Genomic DNA, 10,448 nt, shown 5'->3' on the forward strand with positions numbered 1-10,448 from the left:
TAGTTTTTGCTTGAGTTAATGTACAATAATGTGTCAGAATTGCCTGCAAGATATGATAAGCCATGTTTCAACAGGTTATTTTAACAGGGTGAGAAAGTGCTTTCTCAGTTTTTTTCCCCAAAGATAATTTTTATTTCAAAGAAGAACATTTTCTAAATGCTTAATTTGGCATCAATAAATTACTGTAATTACACAGTGAAAATCTAAATGCACAATCTATTTTATGGTGTAAGACATTTTCTGAGTTGTATCTGGATTCAATTGAAGACAGTGAAAATAGCGCCCCACAAGGGGACTGGCGGTACCAGGTCTCAAACTATATTACAGTGTCAACCATTGAAACTATCGGGTACTTGCTAAAAAAAATAGAGTAGCGGATCAGTAGAATAGATTAGGTACACAAGACACAGTAGTAAATGACCATAGTCACCTAGTGTTTGGTGAACCCAAAGACTCCAGCTTCTGGGATAAGAACTCACTATTTGATTAAAAAAAAAAATCTCCTGGAGAAACTAGAAAACAATATGGCAGAAATTGTATATAGACCAACATCTTACACCATATACCAAGATAAGGTCAAAATGGGTACATGATTTAGACATAAAGAGTGATACCACAAGCAGATTAAAAAAGCAAGGAATAGTTTATTTGTCAGATCTACAAAGGGAAGAATTCATGACCAAACAAGAGATAGAGCGCATTATAAAATGCAAACCAGATAATTCTGATTACATTAAATTTTAAAAATTTTGCACAAAACCAATGCAATCAAAATCAGAAGGAAAGCAGAAAACTGGGAAATAATCTTTACAGCAAATGTTTCTAATAAAGGTGTTGTTTCTCAAATATATAGAGAATTGAGTCAAATTTAAAAGAATACAACCCATTGCCCAATTGATAAATGGTCAAAGGATATGGACAGGCAGTTGTCAGATGAAAAAATAAAGGCTATCTATAGTCATATGAAAAAATTATCTAAATCTCTATTGATATCAGAGAAATGTCCATTAAAACAACTCTGAGGTACCACCCCATACCTATCAGATTGGCTAATACAACAGAAAAAGGAAAATGAAAAATGTTGGAGAAGATGTGGGAAAATTGGAACAGTAATGAATTGTGGGTGGAGTTGTAAACATCCAACCATTCTGGAGAGCAGTTTAGAAGTATGCCCAAAGATTGATCAAACTGTGCATGCCCATTGATCCAGTAATACCACTACTAGGTCTGTATCCCAAAGAGATCATAAAAAAGGGAAAAGGACCTATATGCACAAAAATACTTGTAACAGCTCTTTTTGTGGTGGCAAAGAATTGGAAACAGAGGGGATGCCCATCAATCAGGTAATGGCTAAATAAGCTTTGGTATATGAATATAATGGAATACTATTGTGCTATAAGAAATGATGAGTAGGTGAATTTCAGAAAAACCTGGACTTACATGAACTGATGCAAAATGAAATAGGAAGAACCAGGAGAACACTGTACACAATAAGAGCAACATGTGATGATCAACTATGAATGACTTAGCTCCTCTCAGCAATACAATGATCCAAGACAATTCCAAAAGACTCATGATGGAAAATTCTGTACATGTCCAGAGGAAAATAAACTGATGGTCTGAATGCCGATCAGAGCATACTATCTTCACATTCTTCTTTCATATGTGGTTTTCCTTTCAGTCCATTTCTTCTTTTACAATATGACTAATGTGGAAATATGTTTTACATGATTGCACAAATATAACCTATATAAAATTGCTTACCACTTTAGGAAGGGGAAAGGAGAGAGAAAAAATTGGAAGTCAAAATTTTGTAAAAATGAAGGTTAAAAATTGTCTTTCCATATAATTGGAAAAAAATAATATTCAAAACCCCAAAACACAGAAAATAGCCCCCCCCAAGGAAATAACTACATGATTTCATGATTCCTGGCTTTTGTTTTTTGTTATCTAGGAAGTGGTTTAGGCCTCTCGAATTATACTGTAAAGAATCAACATCTTGTTTTGCATGGCTGGTTGAAAGTTAGAATTAAACACTGTGTAGCGCAGACTCTAGGCTTACCTTTCCAACCCAGATTCATATTATCACATTTAGTCCCCAGATTTCAGCTCCTATATCTCCCTGTTTCAACAATCCAGCTAGCAGCTGTTGTGGTGGTGAAACATTGACAGTTAATACCTTAATGCATTTATCCTCCAAAGAACATGTATTTTTAAAGACTATCTGAGGAGAGAGAGCAATGCTTAACCAAAGGAACTTTACTAGTGAATTAATGGTGAATGGTAAATTTTAGGCACTCTGGAACCTAAATACCACAGGGTCTCGAGTTAGCATTATGTGTTATTTGAATAGCCTACATAATGTAACTTTATATGCCATAAAAAGCACAGAAAGTCCAAGCTTCCGGGAACTTTACAATTCACTTGCCCCTATCCCTATTTTATAGATGAGGAAACAAAGGCCCAGAGAAGAAGTGTGACAATAGAGAGGCGACTATGAAATGGTAGAACCAAGAATAGAACCCACATCCTGTGTGAATACTGATGGAGGCAAAATTGAATGACTGCTCAAATATTCATATGGAAAAATATGTTAAATGAATCATGCACGTAGAACATACATGAATGTTTACTACTAAGACTAAGAAATAACTGAAGATTCTTATCATGTTGCCTGAATTACTATCAGTTACTAAGGCACCAGTGATTCTCTCTTGTATTTAATAACTAATATTGTATTAGGACCAAGATTTTTCTCCTCTTCTACTTCCTTATCCAGAAACCAACCAGTGTGAGAAAGTAATTAAGATTTTAAGGCCATTTCCATCTGTAATGGTCTATGACTCTATGAACCTACCACCTAAAATTTAAGACTAAATTTGCTTAAGGGTAGAAACATCAGAACTTTCAGGAAGGCTTTCTAGGACTGCAGCATGGTGCAGAGAATGGGGCCACTGTGCCGGCTTTGTTTTATTATACACAGTGGGGCTGGAGTCCCAAGGCTCTTCCTTAGTTACTGAGCACTACTATTGCCTAATGAGACATATCACCTTTAAAGTGAACCAAGTAACGCAGTTCTGATGTTGAGGAAATTAGGAGTGGAAACAAATCACTCTGGAACTAACCACCTAAGAGGAATCAGAGTGCTTTGTTAAATATAATATAAAATATAAAATCCTTGCAAATCAAAGTCAGCAGTAAACTTCATTTCTTATAGAAAGCCATGGTTCCTGAAGAGAAAGTAAATTATTTTAGTTCAGATCTGACCTCCAATTCACTTAACCTCTCTAAGTCTCAATTTCTTCATCTATAAAACTGGGATAATAATATTGCAAGGATTAAAAAATTCTAAGATACATAGTTTCTGGGTAATTTAATCATTTATTAATAAGGCTAGCATATTTATTAATAAAAGAATGGTCATTTGGTTGTCTCAGACCAAAGCTGCCTCATGGCACTGGGCTCACAGTTTACATGCTTTTCAAAGAGTAAGTTTTCCTGAGGGGTACGAATCAACTCTGATTGGTTAAAGCAATTAATATTGCTATATTATGAGAGTCTCAGGGTACATGGCTTGGGTCACCCAAACCTTGGTCAGAGAGACTTAGCAATTTCCCTATCACCCGTCTGACCAAAGGGAGAATCAACACTTCCCCAGACCTGTCTGAACAAACACAATGATCAGAAATGCACCCATTAGCCCGAATTTAGAATTGCTTTTACTGTCCGATTAGATCTTGCCTGGGTAAATCTCTAAGAGAGATTTCTCACACTGGTTGGTTTCTGGATAAGGAAGTAGAAGAAGAGAAAAACCTTGGTCCTAATACAATATTAGTTATTAAATACAAGAGAGAAACATTCATTTCCCACAGTAACTACATTCCCTTCTTTACAAAGTTATAAGAAAAGTAAAGTTTATATAAATGTGAATGATTATTAAGTTAATTCAATAGAATTTAGTGATTTAATCAATCAACAAGTATTTATTACACACCTACTCTGTGCCAGGGAGCATTTATGTCTGCCAAGCACAAGAGGCTACAAAAACAAATAACAAGCTATTCCTACCCTCCAGTAGCTTTCTTCCTAATCAGAAGGAAAGGGGTATAACATGTAAATAGATACATAAATAACAAGGCATTCCAAAGAGGGAACAAATACAGATAACAGAGGTTAAAGAAAGGTTTCCTGTAGGAAGCAGCACCTTAGTTGGACTTTGAAGGAGGCTAGAGATTCAAGAGGAGGAAGTGAGAAGAGAATGAATTCTAAGCACATGGGTGAGCCTCTAAAAGGACAAAGAGATGAGACACCATATTGTTCTTTGAGAGCTCTTAATAAGCCAATTTGGCTGAGACAAAATGCTTGAGGAGAGTTACTAGGAAGTAAGTCTGGAAAAGTAGGTTGAACCCAGATTGTCTTTAAATGCCAGGCTAAGGAAATTTGAATTTTATTCTGGAGTCAATAAAAGGGAGCCACTGAATATTTTTGAGATTATCTTTTGCCTCTTTCGTGCTGTTCAGTGTTTAGTCATATTCAACTCTTTGTGACACCATTTGGGCTTTTCTTAGCAGAGATACAGTAGTGCTTTGCCATTGCCTTCTCCAGCTCATTTTATAGATGAGGAAACTGAAGCAAACAAGGTTAAGTGACTTGCTCAGGGTCACACAGCTAGTAAGTGTTGAGGCCAGATTTCAACTCAGAAAGATAAGTCTCTGTGACTCTAGGCCAAGCACTCTGTCTGTGCACCACCTAGCTGCCCCATCTTTTTCATATGGGTACTTATATAAATACAAGTGGGAAGAGCGACAGTTCCTGCACTGATATTTACTTTGGTATCAGAAAATATTTTCCTTGTTACTTAATATTCTACTATCAGCTCCTAAAAAATGATTCTATTGGTATACATTGGGGCAGTTAGGTGGTTCTATGTATAGAGCTCTGGACTAAAGAATCAGTTCAAATTTGGTCTCAGAGACTTCCTAACTGTGTAACTCTGGGCATGTCACTTAACCTCTGCTTGCCTCAGTTTCCTCTTCTGTAAAATGAACTGGAAAAGGAAATGGCAAACTACTTCAGGTACTGACCTTTGCCAAGAAAACTCCTAACGGGGTCAAGAAGAGTTAGACACTACTGAAACAACTGAACAACAACCAATATCATGTCACCTAAACGGGAGTGCGCCAGGGTATGTGATGGGAGTGAGTAGGAGGCAACACATTGCAAAGAAGAATATAAAAGGAGTGTAAGGGATGCCATCAAGGCAATGTATGCTCCAAAAAGAAGATTAGCTGGTATGAAGGATAACTGATGGGCAGCCTTGGTACTCTACTGATACTCTAGTGATGTCAAAAGAACGTTAGAAAGGCCCACAACATAAATGGGCAAAACTTACGTTGTGAACTGAAAGATGTAAAGGACATAAGACTTGGCCAATATTACGCAGTATTTAGTGTCAGAGGAGGGATTTGAACCCAGGTTTTCTGATTCAACTTCCAGCGCTTGTATTGAATGGCAGTCTTGACAAATTCAATAAATAGCATACCTTTTAAAGGCAATTTTTCCTTTTAAAGAAAAAGAAAAGGGGCAGCTAGGTGGTGCAGTGAGTAGAGCACCCGCCCTGGAGTCAGGAGGACCTGACTGGAGTTCAAATCCGGCCTCAGACACTTGACACAGGCACTAGCTGTGTGACCTTGGGCAAGTCAAGTTAACCCCAACTGCCCTGCCAAAAAAACAAACAAAAAAGATACAAAAGAAAAAGAAAATACCTGATACTTACATAGCACCTTAAGATTTGCAAAATAATTGTATTTGAGCCTTACAAACTAAATGCTATGGGCATTATTAGCCTCATTTTATAAATGAAAAAATGAGGCTCAGAGAGGTAAAATGACTTACACATGGTCACAAAGTAAGTAAATGATGCAGAATTTTAACCCAGGTCTTCTTAACTCCAGGTCCAGTTCCCTAGCCTTTATTTTGTACCGCAGCATTTCTTATATATTCTACTCCTAATCAGAAACATGTCTTTCTCATGCTTCACCATTTGCATCAATCAAAATTGTTGAAATTTTACATTGTCTTCAATTTTTTTTTTTTTAGTAAAGCATTCATGTTGAGCAAAAGAGCTTCAGCAATTGAAGACGTTACCAAATTTGTAGATTACTCAAGAGCCCATTGATATTCTAAGTTTTCAAATGGTTCAAGCTTTTTGGAAATGCAACTGCTGCACAAAATGTCTTTATTAAACCTCCAGTCTTCCCATCACTTGCATTATTCCCTTCTTATTGACTGGAACAAAGATTTGGGGTAAACAAATGAATAGTCAGCTCTATAAAATCCTATGCAAGATTACTGTTGGGATTTTCACTGAAATCCAGAGAAGCCTCAGAAATATCTATGTCATAGGTTCAGCAACATAGAGTTGGAAGGGACCTCAGAGTTCACCTAATCCAACCCCCTATTTTACAGAAGAAAAACATAAGTAGGCTGAGGTTAGATGTCAGGATATATGTATTAAAGGATGAAGAGTAAGTGTAAAATTAGGTGTCTATTGATTATCCCAGTCACTTAAAAGTCTCTCTTTACTTGTCTGTTCTCCATTCAGCTGTCAAAGTGATCTTTCAAAAGCAAAGTTCTGATTATGTCACCCTCCTTACCCGATAAACTCCAGTGGCTCTACATAACCTTCAGTATCAAATATAAATTCCATTGTTTGACATTCAAGGCTCTTCATAATCTGTCCTTCTTCCCTCTATCTTTTCCAGTCTTCTTATACCATTTTGCCACCCTGTCACCCCTCCCCCCTTTGCTGCCATAGTTCACAATCTCGTGACATTGGTCTCCTTTTCTATTCCTTACCCAAGACACTCCATCTTCCAACTCAGGGCATTTTCAGACTGTCTGTCCATTGTGCCTGGAATGTTCTCTTTCATCTCCACCTCCTGCCTTCTTTCAAGTCCCACCTAAAATCCTGCCTTCTACAGATAGCCCTTTCCAGTCCCTCATAATTCTAGTGCCCTCCCTCTGTTGATTATTTCCACTTTATCCTGAATATGCCTTGTTTGTACATAGTTGTTTGCATATCTTCCCCCATTAGACCGGGAATTCCTGGAAAGCAAGGACTTGATATCTTTTCATTGCATGCTCACCACTTAGTACAGGTGAAGAACCAGCAGAAAGAAGGCTTAAATTTTTTTTTAACATTGGCTTTTTAACTTTGATCTGTCAAATTTTAGATGATTGGTTTTTTTTAATGGTCATTGTTGGTATCATAAGCAAAAGGGATGTATTTGGTGTGAGACAAATCAGTGTGATGGTAGTGTAGGCTTTGGTGGAAATCCTGATGAACATGGAGAAACAACACTGGATTCCACGATTATCAATGGCAACACCATGGAAGTAGGGGCAGTAGCTGATCTCAGACGAATTAAAAATGATAGTGGTGTGGCAAGAAAAGTAATGGAACATACAAAACACACTTTTAATGGGAGAATCAGCTCCCAATTTGCTGAAAATATGGGATTTTCAAATGAGGAATTATATACCAACACTTCTCATTTTCTCTGTTTGGAGTGGCTGAGCCATAAATGTCAGCCAAATTTATGTTACACAAGATGCACCAAAATCCCGTGGGCCATATAAACCTAAAAGAGCCCTAAAACAGCAGTCACACCTCTGCAAAAATAATTATTCACAGTCATGACGCTATTGGCATGGTTGTAATTGCTAAGACAGGACATATTGCTCCTGGCACATACACAAATGGTATGAAGTTCAAAACACCTGGTCTCATTGGGGATTCCCCAATAGCAGGAGCTGGCTCTCATGCTGACGACACGGCTGGAGGGGCTGCTGCCACTAGAGATGGTGACATCATGATGTGCTTTTTACCCAGTTACCAAGCAGTAGAATATATACGAAAAGGAGATGATCCAACTCTAGCTTGCCAAAGTTATTTCCAGAATCCAGAAACATTATCCTGAGTTCTTTGGATCTGTTATATGTGCCAATACTACTGGAAGTCATGGTGCCACCTGCAACAAACTTCCAGGATTTTCCCAGTTTCATTTCATGATTTATCATCCTTTGCAAAGTCAGCCAATTGAAGAAAAAGCAGACTGCATTTAATTCTTTTCTGTCAACATCTATATTTACAAGACGCAGGAAGAAACAAAGGCTGTAAAGGTTCACTAGGGGCCACTTTTGAACTTTGTACCATGTACATTCCTTCATGTCAATATGAATGTGAGAGTAAACTTGTGCTGACATGGCACTCCATGTGTAACAACAATGTGGCTAGCAGCTGTTGTGGGGATGAAAGACCATCACCAACACACAGAAGGGCTGCTATCACAGGTTCTTTGTTCTGCTCTTCTAAGGAAAGCAACTTTAAAGGGTTAACAGTCTCACTTTAATCAAACATACGTATATCATTCACTTAGTTCAGGGAGGAAAAGCCAGCACCTTAAACTTCAGGGCAAATACAAACAGAAATTACAAACAGAGACAATATAAACAGATCAACATTCTGTCTAACCAAATCACAATATACATAGTTACCAGAGAAGCACCAACATCTGGATTTTCCAAAGCTGGGGGGCTCCAGTGGCTACCCAGAATCCTGTCTGGTCAAATCATACAACACTCTTTCAGTGAATGCAGAGCCCCAAGCAAAACACTAATCTCTGAGTTTATATACCCTGTTCAGGGTCAAAGGGCATCACAACCATGCAATGCTTCTTCAGGCATCACAACCACATGACTCAAACTTATGTGAACTAAGCTTTCTTATTTCTTAAGCAGGTCATCAAAGACTCCTGGATTTAATCAAAGAAACAAAGGCACTTTATTACTTTAGTGCTCCAAAAAGGAAAACAGTAAAAAAAAAAAAAAAAAAAAGTCATACCTTGATTACCAATACATCATGTTCTCCATTTGAATTTTGTTTACCATATCAAAATGCTGTTTAAACTCTGTAGAGGGCCAGCTCTGAGAAAGTCCATTCTGGGATAAGATACACACCAGAGGCCTTTTCTTGCCCTTGGGCTGGTAACTTGGCATGTGGGCTCTCCATCCCCCACCTCGGCATGCACATGCTGCTCAGGATGAAGGCTCTTCAAGCCTCCTCAGTACACACGTGCACTCTCCAAAACCCCTACGGCACACACGTGCTACATGCCACCTGTGGGATATTAACACAATATTGTTTATGGCAAAAGGGGAACAAAGGCACGAGGAAGTCATGCGTTATACAAATGCCTCGCATGTGGATTTGTTGATTCTGCTTGCCTAAAATGGTACATAAGCCCGGTTCCTCAGTTAAACAAAGGAGCTGTTCTTTACTCTTCCACCTGGCTCATGTTTTGCATTTTTCTTTTCATTCTCCCTGGCATTTGGCCATCTCTGGCCATTTTGGCACCATAGCTTCTGGTGGCAAAGCTCTCTTGCTTTCTCAGAATGTAAGAAGATCTATATGGGTTGTATGATGGAATTTTTTTCTTCCTGAGTTTAGTGAAGATAATACATGAGAGGCAGTGTGGTTCAGTTGAAAGAAGATCACTGTTGGAGTTAGAAGACTTGTGTTCAGATCTCAGTTCTGCTGTTTACTACCTTTGGGACTTTGAGGCTCACACAAGTTGAGGGATTTGTCCAGTTTCTCCCCTCTTTGTAAAATAAGGACCAGATGGCCTCTGAGGCAGTAGTTATTAACCTGGAATCCATGAACAGAGAAAGAGAAAAAGATAAGTAACTATTGTAATTATTCCAGCAGTCTTCCAAGGAACTGAGGAAGAAGCACTGAGAGAAGAAAGATATCAAAAGAAGAAAGATATTGAAGAGGGTCATCAACTCTATAGACATTTCAGTGCAGAAGAGACAGCCTGAGGGAAATCCCAAGAAAAAGTTGGCTCTTTTTCTAAATTTTCCTCTCAATGCTTTGTCTATCAGGAGATATTAAAATATATTATGCTGCTTCATTTCCAGTGATATCGATTGTGCTTTAGCTACAAAGAGGCCAGGAGTTAAATAGCAATAGAAAAAGTTCCTAATATTTAGGCACAGATTATATTCACTGTCTAACTTTGTAATTATATCTATCTGGGGGCTTAGAGAAATTTTAATTGAATTTATAACTTTTCATCTAAAATAAACTCCCTAAAGAAAGCTTAAGAGGTAAGAACCATGTGGACCTGAGAAGTCATTATATTACCAACTTTTCTCAAAATAAGCTAATTAGTGTAATAAGATATTATATAAGAATCAGAGTTCATATATGAACTCAGGTCCTCTGACTCCAGAGTCATGACTTTCTGTTCTACCACACAATATCCCTACTAAATTGTCCTTCACAGCTCCTCCTAGGTTAATTCATTTTTAGCAACTTTTTTCACATTACCTTCCCTTGAAATTTTATTTCCCCTTTAAACTACTCTATTATTATCTAAGATACC

General features: G+C 37.8%; 1 pseudogene; it reads left to right on the forward strand.

Annotated features, from left to right (window-relative positions):
• The first annotated feature begins 5,158 nt into the window (after positions 1-5,158).
• On the forward strand, positions 5,159-8,127 carry LOC118837478 (annotated as a pseudogene).
• The last annotated feature ends 2,321 nt before the right edge of the window (positions 8,128-10,448 follow it).

This window comes from Trichosurus vulpecula, chromosome 1 (genome assembly GCF_011100635.1).
Source record: "Trichosurus vulpecula isolate mTriVul1 chromosome 1, mTriVul1.pri, whole genome shotgun sequence".
Taxonomy (NCBI): Eukaryota; Metazoa; Chordata; class Mammalia; order Diprotodontia; family Phalangeridae; genus Trichosurus; species Trichosurus vulpecula.